Source organism: Ovis canadensis, chromosome 1, assembly GCF_042477335.2.
Source record: "Ovis canadensis isolate MfBH-ARS-UI-01 breed Bighorn chromosome 1, ARS-UI_OviCan_v2, whole genome shotgun sequence".
In the NCBI taxonomy this organism is placed as follows: Eukaryota; Metazoa; Chordata; class Mammalia; order Artiodactyla; family Bovidae; genus Ovis; species Ovis canadensis.
The window spans coordinates 208,715,191-208,729,034 of record NC_091245.1 but is presented as its reverse complement, the minus strand read 5'-3'; the positions used below and the strand labels follow the sequence as shown (position 1 = coordinate 208,729,034).

Genomic DNA, 13,844 nt, shown 5'->3' with positions numbered 1-13,844 from the left:
CAGACAAATAACAAAAGATTGACTCAGGATCAACATTAGCTCTCCTCTTATCACCTACCTCCCCAGCAAGTGACCAGCTGCTCAGATACCCAGTAACTGACTCTGATTCCATTGCTCCAGCTCTCTTGTACAGAGCTCACATACTACCATCACCTGGAGCCTATCTTATTGGCCCCAAAGGCTCTTTATTCCAACCCTCAGATTCCAGATAACCAGGTCTCCTATATCACAGTCTGTTCTGAGGAACAGAGAATTCTTGTGGGAAATCTATCCAAAAGTTTCTCAGTTTTCTGTTTAATTTTTCAATCAAAAAACCAATGGGACCTGTCCAATAAATCCTACTAATGAAGTAATGGATTGTCAAGCACAACTGGCCAGAGTGCCTCCTATGTCTTTGAAGCTGATGTCCAGATTCCTTAACAACCTAAAGAATGTAGGTGTAAGCATTGGTGGTTCAGTGCTAGAATTCTCACCTGCCGTGCAGGAGGCCTGGGTTCGATTCCCAGCCAATGCAAGAGCACTGCTGTTGGGTTTCCATGGTGGCTCTGATGGTAAAGAATCACTTGTAAAGCAGGAGACCTGGGTTCGATCCCTGGGTTGGGAAGATCTCATGGAGGAAGGCATGGCAACCCACTCCAGTAATCTTGCCTAAAGAATCCTCATGAACAGAGGAGCCTGTCAGGCTACAGCCCATGGAGTCCCAAAGAGCCGGACATGACTGAGCAACCAAGCACAGCATGAAGAGTGTAGATATGCTCAGACTGAGGAAAAAGAAAAAAGCAGGGATCCCAAACTAGTGTTTCACATCTGAATGGTATGTACTAACGGATTTTTTTGGACTGATTTATTCCGATTTTTCCATTAGAGAATTCCAAAATACAGCTTAATTCTGATATTTACTTGCTCCTTGAGCTTCTCTAAATAATACTGCCCCAATCTGGGGTTACATTTTTATTGTGGTAAAATCTATGTAACATTAAATTTTTTTAATGTACAATGCATTGGTATTAATTACATTCGCAAAGTTGTGTGGCCATCACCACTATGAATTTACAAAACTTTTTCATCACCCAAATAGAAACTCTGTACTCATTTTAAGCAGTAGCTCCCCATTCTTCCTCCACCCAGCCACTGATAACTTCTGTTCTACTTTTTGTCTCTATTAATTGGTCTGTTTAGATATTTCATGTAGGTGGAATCATATGGTATTTGTCCTTTTATGTCTGGTATATTTCACTTGTTCTCAAGGTTCATCATTGTTGTAGCATGTATCAGAATTTCAATCTTTTTATGGCTGAATAATATTGTACTTATATACCACATTTTATTTATTTGATGGTGCTTGGGTTGTTTCAACTTTCTGGCTAATGTGAATAACTCTACAGTGTGTACAAGTATCTGTTTGAATTCCTGTTTTCAATTATTTGGGGGTATATACCTAGATATCTAGGAGTTTAATTACTGGGTCATGTAGTTAATTCTATTTTTAGCTTTTAAAGGAGCCTCCAAACTAGGTTACACAGCCACTATATATTGCCACTAGCAATGTATGAGAGTTCAAATTTCTCCACATTCTCAGCAGTATTTGTTATTTTGTTTTTGTTAATTTATTATATCCATCCTAGTAGTTGTGAAATGGTATCTTGTTGTGGTTTTTATTTGCAGTTGCCTATTGGCTGATAATGTTAAGCTTCCTTTATGAGCTTATTGATAATTTGTATATATTCTTCAGAGAAATGCCTATTTAATTCCTTTGCCTATTTTTTAATTGGGTTGTCTTTTTGTTATTGCATTTTAGGAGTTCTTCATATATTCTGGATATTAAACCCTTACCAGATAAATGACTGTAAATAATGTTTCCCAATCTGTAGGTTGTTTTTTTAAAATAATATCTTTTGATTCAAAAAACTTTTCCATTTTAATGAAGTCAAATTTATTTTTTCTTTTGTTGCTTATGTGTTGTGTGTCATTGATCCGCTTTGAGTTAATTTTTATATATAGTATGAGGTAGGAATCCAACTTCATTGTTTTGCATAGGGAAATCTAGTTGGCCCATTATTTTCTTTGAGGAAACTATTCTTTCTCCATTGAATGGACCTAGCACACTTGTCAAAAATCAGCTGACCACAGATGTTTACTTCTGGACTGTCAGTCCTATTCTATATGCTTATATATCTATCCTAACGTCAGTATCACACTGTTTTATTTTGTACTAAGTTTTCAAAATAAAGAAATGGAAGTTCTCCAACTTTGTTCTTGTTCTTCGAGATTACTCTAGCTACTATGGGTCCTTTATAATTCCATATGAATTTGAGGATTGGCTTTTCCATTCTGAAAAAAAAACAAACTTGGAATTTTTATAGTAATTATACTAAATTTCTAAATAGCTCTGAATAATATTGATATCTTAAAAACTGCATTTTCAGGCTTAAGCACTTGAGCTATATGTAGAGTTTAGTAAGGTTAGGAATATCACATACTATATTCCATATAATTTTTATTCTTAAAGATTCAATCTGCACTGGCATAGTAAATACTCAGAGAAATTCTGTAAGATAGAAGTTTTCAAAATTTGGTTTAATTCTGCATTTCCAAATCCACTGACCCCAAAATCCTTTTTCATCTAACAGCTATGCTGTATTATTGAGCTCTGGAGTCAAAAGGCCCAGTTCAAATTCCAGCTCAACTGCTTACCAATGACATTTATCTAATCCTCACATCCCTTATCCATAAAATGGAAATAATAACTAATATTACTTCAAAGACTTGTGAGCAGTGGATGATAAAATGCATAGAGATCACATACTAAGTACTAAACAAATTAAGCTAAAACTGTTGTTAACAGTTCTCAAAATGAGAATCTGTAGAACATAATTTGAAAATGGAATCATAATTATTCAGTAACAGCATAAAATGCATACACAAATAATTGCTGCAGATTATATACCACTGGGAATGTAAAACTTATTGGAAGGCTTTCAAATAGCACATATTTGTGAGAAGGTTTGCAATCCTGGCAATATATGGCATTTTCATTCAGGGATGAAGGACCATGTAGCGTCATGCGATTGCTGAGATTTGCTGATGTCTCTATAGATGTTTTGTCCATGAAAGGATAAAGATTGTCCATGAAAGGATAAAGGTAAAGCTGGTGAGACTGTCCATGAAGGGATAAAGATAAAGCTGGTGCTCAGAGGCAGATAAAGAAAGGGCAAATGAGACCGGAGTGCTAACTCATGCCACTTCTCTTATTCCAATCAGTAGTATCTATCTTCCCATTAATATAACCCTGTTTCTCAAATACAAACAACAAAAAAGATACTCTTCATAGTGGCTACTTTTCCCAAAAAAAGATGAATCATGTTCTTTTCCTTTGAAACAGAAAGTGGAGAATTAAGAGAAAATACTACCAACTGTTTTTCTTTTAAAATGGAGGGTTTGTTGAAACCATACTCTGTAAAAGAAGATGTGTGTGTGCTTAGTTGCTAAATCATGTCTGACTCTTTGTGACTCCATGGACTAAAGCCCGCCAGGCTCCTTCTGTCCATGGGATTTTCCAGGCAAGAATAATGAAGTGGGTTGCCATTTCCTTCTCCAGGGGCTCTTCTTAACTCAAGGACTGAACCCGTGTGTGTCTCCTGCATTGCAGATTCATTACCTGCTGAGCCATTTGGGAAGCCCCATAAAAGAAGATAAAACAGAGTAAATACAGCAGACTTTATTTAGATTGATGAGCTAGAAAATTCATAGGGAGACAATCAACAACTAATATTGCCATTGTCTCTATATTTATAGAGCTATTTTTCTATACAGCAAAGTATAGCTGAGCTATTGAAAATCCTAAAGATGATGCTGTTAAAGTGTTGCATGCAATATGTCAGCAAACTTTGAAAATGCAGCAGTGGCCACAGGACTGGAAAAGGTCAGTTTTCATTCCAATTCCAAGGAAAGGCAATGTTAAGGAATGTTCAAACTACCACACAACTGCACTCATTTCATTTGGTTAATAAGGTAATCCTCAAAATCCTTCAGCTAGGCTTCAGCAGTATGTGAACTGAGAACTTCTGGATGTACAAGTTGGATTTAGAAAAGGCAGAGGAACCAGAGATCAAATTGCCAACATCCATTGGGTCAGAAAAAGAGTAAGGGGATTCCAGAAAAACATCTACTGCTTCACTGACTACACTAAAGCCTTTGATTTTGTGGATCACACAAACTGGAAAATTCTTAAAGAGATGGGAATACCAGACCACCTTTTCTGTCTCCTGGGAAACATGTATGTAGGTCAAGAAACAATAGTTAGAACTGGACAAGGAATAACAGGTTCAAAATTAGGAAAGGAGTATGTCAAGGCTGTATTTGTCTCCCTGATTATTTAACTTATGTGCAGAGTACATCATGTGAAATATTGAGCTAGATGAGTCACAAACTGGAATCAAGATTGCTGGGAGAAATAACAACAACCTCAGATATGCGAGATACTACTCTAATGGCAGAAAGTGAAGAGGAACTAAAGGGCCTCTTGATGAGAGTGAAAGAGGAGAGTGAAAAAGCTGGCTTAAAACTCAACATTCAGAAAACTAAGATCATGGCATCTGGTCCCAACACTTCATGGCAAATAGATGAGGAAAAAGTGGAAACACTGACAGATTTGATTTTCTTGGGCTCTGAAATTACTGCAGAGGGTGACTGGAGACATGAAATTAAAAGATGCTTACTCCTTGGAAGGAAAGCTGTGACAAACCTAGACAGTGTATTATAAAGTCAAGACATCACTTTGCTGACAAACATCTGTCTAGTCAAAGCTATGGTTTTTCCAGTAGTCATGTACATAGATGTGTGAGTTGAACCATAAAGAAGGCTGAGTGTTGAAGAATTGATGCTTTTGAATTGTAATGCTGGAGAAGACCCTTGAAAGTCCCTTGGACTGCAAGGAGATCAAATCAGTTAATCCTAAAAGATAGCAACCTTAGATATTCATTGGAAGGACTGATGCTAAAGCTGAAGCTCCAATATTTTAGCCACTCAATGCAAAGAGATGACTCATTGGAGAAAACACTGATGCTGGGGAAGACTTGAGGGCAGAGGAAAAGGAGGCAACAGAGGATGAGATGGTTGGATGGCATCACAGACTCAGTAGACATGGGTTTGAGCAAACTCCAGGTGATGGTAAAGGACAGGAAAGCCTGATGTGCTGCAGTCCATGCGGTTGCAAAGAGACAGACATGACTTAGCAAATGAACAACAACAAAGTATATTACATAATATCGAAGAAATTTTATCTAAATATCACTTTGACGTTGTCAGTAATAATTTCATCACATTAACACAAGAGAAAATGGAAGTTTTATTAATATTAATGTATAGTTGTGAAACAAATAGACTAAACTCTAACAGCTGAATAGCTCTGTTTCTGTTTTGCAATAAAAATAAATAAATATGTTTTCTATAGGGTACCTTGTCCCACGCTTTTCTGTGATAAGCTGCCTCTTCAATGCATTAGTCACTCAATTTATAGGATACCATTTATGGCTCATCAAGAAATATTTATTCAATCCAGCATTACATAAGTAGGTTACCCAATGCATTATTCCTTGTAAAAATGTTTATCCTTCCTGAATATGATGATGAGCAGTTGATTATCTGTTCATGTCTCTTTAAGAATGATTTATCAATGTCAATGATACTTAAGAGTTCTGAGAGCAATTAATGTTGCTTCAGGAAAAGTTAATATGGCAGCTCCACTGAAGGTAGCCAGGGAAAACAATACTTCTTGAATGGTTAAGATCATGGACTTTCTGACTGAAACTCTAACAAATCAACCTCAAGAGCTCATTGTATTTTTGTGGGCAAGTTGGAGAAAGAATAGGGGGTATCCACAAAAAAGTGTTCCCCTAGTTCAAATGTTACGTTTATATAAACTTAACAGAGCCAAGATAATCACTGTAAACCTGGCTTCTTTGCTTTTCCTTTCACAGCATGCAATAGTTTAATGTTTTGATATTACAGAAATTTTAAAGTAAAAGAATTATTTGTTGTACAAATTAAAATATCTGAATTGAACTATGACATGTTTATGAATCCATCAAAATCCAAGATCCATTCAAGCTGCTATCTTCTGATAATCTCTTTGATCAGATAAATCTCAAAACTCTACTCTTGCAAGGTAGCTGTAGAAGTCAACTCTTTCAACAGGATTTGTCTGGCTGCCCAACCCTGGTGATGTAAGGGAGGTGAAATGCAGTTGGTAGGTAAAGAAGCCTCTCCTAGTGGGAGGAGTTGGGAAGTATAAAATGGTGCTGGTGCCAGGTACAACCTCACTTAATCAGAAATTGGAATCTGAGGGTTGAGACAAGAAAGAGAGTGGAGAAAAAAATGACATGAGCTTGTCTCTGTTCATGAAAACACCAAAATCACAACTGAATCACCACAGATTTAAAAAAAAAAATGCTAGAACCTACCAAAAAAGATATCCTACATCCAAAGACATAGCCATGAGAAGACAGGAGTGGTGCAACTGTGTTGAAATCAGATCCCATATCTACTAGATGGGTGACCCACAAATGTAAAAATAATTATATCAGAGAGGTTCTCTCATAGGACTGGAAGTTCTGAGCACCATGTAAGGCTTCCCAGTTTGAGTGTCTGGCATCAGGAAGAGGAGCCCCCAGACCACATGGTTTTGAACACCAGTGGGGTTTGATTACAAGAATTACACAGGAAATAGAAATTGTACTCTTGGAATTTCCACAAGACATTATATGCACTGGGACCCATGAGGAAAAGCACCGACCTCATAAAGAGCCTGGACCAGAATCATCTGCTTGTGTCAGAGAGTCTCCTATGGAGACAAGGAGCAGCTGTGTCTCAATGCAGGGACAAAGACATTGGTGGCGATAGTTCTGGAGAATAGCCCTTGGCATGAGCTCTCCTGAGGCTCACTATTTTCTCACCAAGACCTGGCCCCACCCAGCAGCCTGTAGGTTCCAGTGCTGGGATGCCTCAGGCCAAACAACCAACAGGGCAGACACACAGTCCCACCCATCTGCACAAAGGATACCTGAAGTCTTTCTAAACCCACAGCTTCCTGCTAAACACACACCTTGACATGGTCCTGCTCACCAGAGACACAAGACCCAGATCCACATGCCAGTGGGCAGGAACCAGTTCCTCCCATCAGGAAGCCTGCACAGTCCTCTTAGGCCAGCCTCATCCACCAGGGGTCAGACAGCAGAAGCAAGGAGAATACAAGCCTGCAACCTGTGGAATGGAAACCATAATCACAAACAGACAAAATGAGATGGCAAAGGACTATGTCCCAGACAAAGGAACAAGATAAAACCCCAGAAGAACAACCAAGTGAAATGGAGATAGGCAATCTACCCCTAAAAGAATTCAGAGTAATGACAGTAAAGATGATCCAAGATCTTGGAAAACAATGGAGACACTGACCAAGAAGATACAAGAAATGTTTAACAGCATGTAGCTAGAAGAACTAACAAACAAACAGATGGGGACTGTCACACCCCACTTTCACCAGACAAATAATCCAGATGGATAGATAATCCAGACAGAAAATCAATAAGGAAACACAGGCCTTAAATGATGCATTAGGCTAGATGGATTGATTGATATTTATAGAGCATTCCATCCAAAAGCAGCAAAATACTCATTCTTTTCAAGTGCATATGGAACATTCTCCAGGACTGATCACATAGTGATTGGCTACAAAGTGAAACTCAGTCAATTTAATAAAACTGAAATTATATCAAGCAAGTTTTCTGACCACAATGAAATGGAATTAGAAAACAACTACAAGAAAAAACTTTTTAAACATAAACACCTGGAGGCTAAACAGTATGCCACTAAAAAACCAATTGATCACTGAAGAAATAAAAGGGAATAAAAAGAATACCTAGGGACAAATGAAAACACAATAATCCAAAACCTATGGGAGGAAGTAAAGAGGTTCTAAGAGGGAAGTTTATAATCTTACCTCAGGAAGCAAGAAAAATTTCAAATAAACAACCTAACCTTACACCAAAAACAACTAGAAAAGGAAGACCAACAAAACCCAAAGTTAGAAGAAATTACAAAGATCAAAGCAGAAATAAATGAAATAAAGGTAAAGAAAACAATAGCAAAGATCAATGAAACTATTATAAAAGCTGGTTCTCTGAAAAGATAAACAAAATTAGCCAGACTCATCAAGGGTAAAAAGGAAGACAGCTCAAACCAATAAAATTAGAAATTTAAAAAAAAAAAGAAGGTACAGTAGACACCACAGAGGATCATAAGAGAGTTTACAAGCAACTACATGCCAATAAAATGAAAACCAGGCAGAAATGGACAAATTCTTAGAAAGGTACAATTTCACAAGACTGAACCAGAAAGAAATAGACAAGATGAAAAAACTCGGTTTTGGGCTTCCCTGGTGGCTTAGATGGTAAAGAACCTGCTTGCACTGCAGGAGACCTGGGTTCGATCCCTGGGTTGGGAAGATCGCCTGGAGAATCCCATGGGCAGAGGAGCCTGGAAGGCTACAGTCCATAGGGTCGAAAATAGTCAGAGTCACTTTCACTTACCATTACTGAAAGTGAAACTGTAATTTTAAACTCACACAAACAAAAGTCCAGGACCAGATAGCTAAACAGGCAAATTCTATCAAATGTTTAGAGTAGAGTTAAAAGCTATCATTCTGAAACTATTCCAAAAAGCTTCAGAGGAAGGAATGCTCCCAAACTCGTTTTATGAGGCTACTATCACCTGATATCAAAACCAAAGATATCACAAAGAAAGAAAATTACAGGCCAGTATCACAGGTGAATGTAGACACAAACATCTTCAACAAAACACTAGCAAATGGAATCCAACAGGACATTAAAAAGATCAAACATCATGTTCAAATGGGGTTTATCTCAGGGATGCAAGGATTTGTCAATATCCACAACAAATCAATCAGCATGACACACCAATCAACAAATTGAAGAATAAAAACCATATGATCTCATTCCAACAGGTGCAGAACTTTTGACAGAATTCAACATCCATTTATGATAAAAAACTCTTCAGAAACTGGGTGTAGAGGTGTACCTCAAAATAATAAAGGCCACATATGTATGGCAAACCTACAGCTAAAATTATACTCAACACTGAAAAGCTCAAAGCATTGCCTCTCAGGGCCTCCATGGTGGCTCTGTGGTAAAGAAGCTGCCTGCCAGTGTGGGGGACACAGAGATGTGGGTTCAGTCCCTGGGTCAGGAAGATTCCCCTGGAGTAGGAAATGGCAACCCACTCCAGTATTCTTACCAGGAAAATTCCATGGGCAGAGGAGCCTGGTGGGTCCCAAGGTTGCAAAAAGTCAGACACGACTAAGCATGCATGCACACTCCCTCTAAGATCAGGAACAAGACAAGGATGTCCACTGCTGCCACTTTTATTCAACATAGTTTCGGAAGTCCTGGCCACAACAATCAGAGAAGAAAAGGAAATAAAAGGAATCCAAATTGGAAAGGAAGAAGTAAAACTGTCACTGTTTGCAGATGACATGCTACTACACAAAGAAAATCGTAAAGATGCTGCCAGAATACTAAGAGCTCATCAATGAATTTGGTAACATTGCAGGATACGAAATTAATATACAGAAATATTGAATTTTTACACCCTAACAACGAAATATCAGAAAGAGAAATTAAGGAATCCCATTTACCACTGCATCAGAAAAAATAAATACCTAGGCGTAAACCCACCAAGGAGGCAAAAGACTTGTACTTTGAAAACTATGACATGATGAAAGAAATGGAAGATAATACAAACAGATGAAAAGATATACCATATTCTTAGAGTGGATTGGAAGAATCAATATTGTCAAAATGACCATACTACCCAAGGAAATTTACAGATTCAATGCAACCCCTATCAAATTACCAATGGCATTTTTCACTAGAACAAACTGGAACAAAACATTTTTAAAGTTATGTGGAAATACAAAATACCCCAAATAATCAAAGCAATCTTAAGAAAAACAGTGATGGAAGAATCAGACTCCCTGTCTTCAGACTGTACTATAAAACTCCAATAATCAAAAAGGTATAGAACAGACACAAAAACAGAAATACATATCAGCGGACAGGGTAGAAAGCCAGGGAATAAATTCGTGCACTGTAAGACAATGAAACAGAATTTTTCAAACAGAACATTGTGATATCCAGTGGATCCATTGGAGGCTTTTTGCTAGGCCTTGCATCTTAAGAATATAAATGTTCTATCACAGTGGAGTTACCTCTGAGAAGAGAAGTAGTAATGACAAGATGCTCTCAACATTACACACTGGCAGAATCTCCAGGATGACAAGAAACAACTAGCTGACAATACCGAAGTTACTGCTTAGCATTCTGCCATCTGAAATTTGTCAGACTAGTATCTGCTATAAAATAACCTATATGGTATATGTGTAATAGTATTCCTGAGCAAAATATGGCTTTCATTATTTTTAAAAATTTGTGTTTAAATTTTGCCTATAAAACACTAGATGTGGAGAGAGAAAAATCTGTTGGATATACTCCCCAGTGAAATATTATCCTCATTTTATTTAAATAAGATGTTCTCCACTGTGCTTTTTAGTATAGTGTCAATAACTAAACATTTGTATTATAGCTTCAACCATACAGCTGACATTTTTTTTAAAGATGAGATATTAAACAAATTTAATACCAATTTTTCGGTTGTTTTTTCCTGCAAGTCTTACTTTGCATATGTAGTAACTGTAGTAAACAGTTTCAAGAAATGCTCTAGGGAAATACTACATATCTAAAGCTCTTTTTAGTTTTTTGATGTCTGTAGTTGTAAAAATAATTTCCTGTATATAAACTTTAATTTTTTCATTCATTTGTTTATCCTGGCAGCCTGGGTAGAATTAATTATTTTGAAAGTAAATAGAGTTGGGTCATGATTCATTTTATTAACTTTGAGTGATCTCATTTTTCATTTTTAAAAATTCTGATTATTTTTTTTGACCCCTTCTTTACAAAGAGGTAAAAATCACTTTAAAATAGTATAGTATGAATTTATTGTCTGAAGGATTAGTTGATTTTTCTATACAATCATGAAATTGTAGCTTAAAGAGAACCGTTTCTTTGATCTAGTCTGAGATGGAAATGCTAAATAAGACTTTCAGGTTTTTCACTAGCATTATGTTGGCTGAACACTAGGCCAGTAGACTTGTTTCTCAAGACGATATCACAGGCAGCTCAGTGTTAAAGAATCCACTTGCAGTGCATGAGACGCAAGAGACTTGGGTTTGATGTCTGAGTTTGGAAGATCCTCTGGAGAAGGAAATGGCAAACCACTCCAGTACTGTTGCCTGGGAAATCCAAAGACAGATGAGCCTGGTGGGCTACAGCTCATGGGGTCGCAAAGAGTCAGATACAACTTAGCAACTAAACAGCAACATGATCAACTAATCTATGAACGAGGAGGGAAGAATACACAATGGAGAAAATACAATCTTTGCAATAAGTGGTGCTGGGAAAAACAGACAAGTACATGTGAAAGAATGAAATTAGAACACAGAACATTCTCTAATACCATATGCAAAGATAAACTCGAAACATATCAAAGACCTAAATGTAAGGCCAAACACTATAAAACATAGGGAAAAAAGGCAGACCATCCTTCGGTATAAATTGTGGCAATATCTTTTTTGATCCACCTCTTATAGTAATGAAAATAAAAACAAAAATAAACAAACATAATTAAGCAAAGGAAACCATTAAAAATTTTTTTTCAAATGAGGTAATCAACAGTGATCAATCTCCAAAATACACAAACAGCTCATGCAACTCAATATGAAAAAAACAAACCTCCCAATCAAAAAAAAAAATGGACAGAAGATCTAAATAGATATTTTTCCAAAGAGGACATACAGATGGCCAAAGAGCATATGCAAAGATGCTCACCATCACTGATTATTAGAGAAATGCAAATCAAAACTACAGTGAGATATCACCTCACACTGCTTAGAATGGCCATCATCAGAAAAATCTACAAACAATAAACATTAGAGAGGAGGACATGGAGAAAAGGGAACCCTCTTACACTGTTGGTGAGAATGCAAATTGGTACAGCCAATTATGGAGAACAGTATGCAAGTTTCTTTAAAAACTAAAACTAGAGCTACTATATGATTCTTCAATCCCATTCCTGGGCAGACAGAGAAAGACAAATATAATATTACTTATATGTGGAATCTAAAAATATGGTACAAAGAACTTATTTACAAAATAAAAATAGAGTCACAGATGTAAAAAATCAAGTTGTGATTACCAAGGGGGAAAGCCGAGGACAGGGTGGAGAGGGGTAAATGCAGAGATTGGGACTGACATTATACACACAACTATATATAACTAATAAGGACCTACTGTATAGCAAGGAAGTGTCTCAATTCTATGCAATGACTGATATGGGAAAAAATGTAAAAAAGAGTGGATATAGGTATATGTATAACTGATTCCCTTTCTGTACATCTGAAACACATTGTAAATCAAATATACCCTAATAAATACTTCTTTTTAAAAGTATACAAACAATAAATGCTGGAGAGGATTTGGAGAAAAGGGAACCCTCCTACACTGTTGCTGGGAATGTAAATTGGTACAACCACTATGGACAACAGTATGGATATTAATTTAAAAACTAAATAGAGCTTGCATATGATCCTGAAATCCCACTCCTGGACATATATCTGGAGAAAACCATAATCTGTAAAGATATACACACCTCAGTGTTCCTTACAGCACCAACACATGGAAGTGTTCATTACAGCCAACACATGGAAGCAACCTAAAATGTCAATCGACAAAGGAATGGATAAAGGTGCAATACATATATACAATGGAATATGAGCCATAAAAAAGAATGAAATAATGTCATTTGAGGCAACATGGATAGACCAAAAGGTTATCCCACTAAGTGAAATTAGACACAGATAGAAAAATATCATATGCTATCACTCATATGTGGAATCTAATTTTTAAAAAGGTATTTACAAAACAGAAAGACTTACAGATGTGGAAAACAAACTTATGTTTACCAAAGTGGAAATGTTGTGGGGGAGGGATAAATCAGGAGCTTGGGATAAACAAATACACACTACTACATAAGAGACAGATAACCAACAAGGACTTACTGTTTATTACAGGAAACTCTACTCAATATTCTGTGATGACCTATATGAGAAAAGAATCTAAAAAGAATCAATATATGCATCTGTATAACTGAATCACATTGCTATACACTGGAAACTAACAACACTGTAAATCATTGATACTCCAATAAAACTAAAATTTTAAAGGACAAAAAGTAATAAGTATTAGCAAGGATGTGGAAAAAGGAGAATCCTTATACACAGCTGATGAGAATAGTAAATGGGTCAGCCATTATGGAAAACAGTATAAAGATTCCTCAAAATATCAAAAATAGAACAACCATATGATCCAGCAATTTCACTTCTGGGTCTATATCTCCAAAGGAAATGAAATCAGCACCTGAAAGAGATATATGCACTCCCATATTTGTTTCAACATATGTGCACAGTTAAGATATAGAAACAACCTAAGTGTCTACCAGTGGATAAAGAGATAAAAAAGAGATGGTGTATATATCATTGCCAATAAATATGAAAATCCTGCCATCTGCAACAACATGAAGGAACCTGGAGGATATTATGCTAAGCAAAGTAAGTGAGAAACAAAAAGACATATACTGCATATGCTAACTTATACGTGGAATCTAAAAAGTCAAACTCATAGAAACAAAGAATGGAAGGATGGCTGTCAGAGGCCAGG

General features: G+C 36.7%; 1 non-coding gene across 1 annotated transcript; it reads left to right on the top strand.

Moving 5' to 3' along the window:
* Nucleotides 1-443: 443 nt before the first annotated feature.
* TRNAG-GCC (transfer RNA glycine (anticodon GCC)) lies at nucleotides 444-514 on the top strand. Its single transcript has one exon. It is a non-coding gene; the product is annotated as a tRNA-Gly (tRNA).
* The last annotated feature ends 13,330 nt before the right edge of the window (nucleotides 515-13,844 follow it).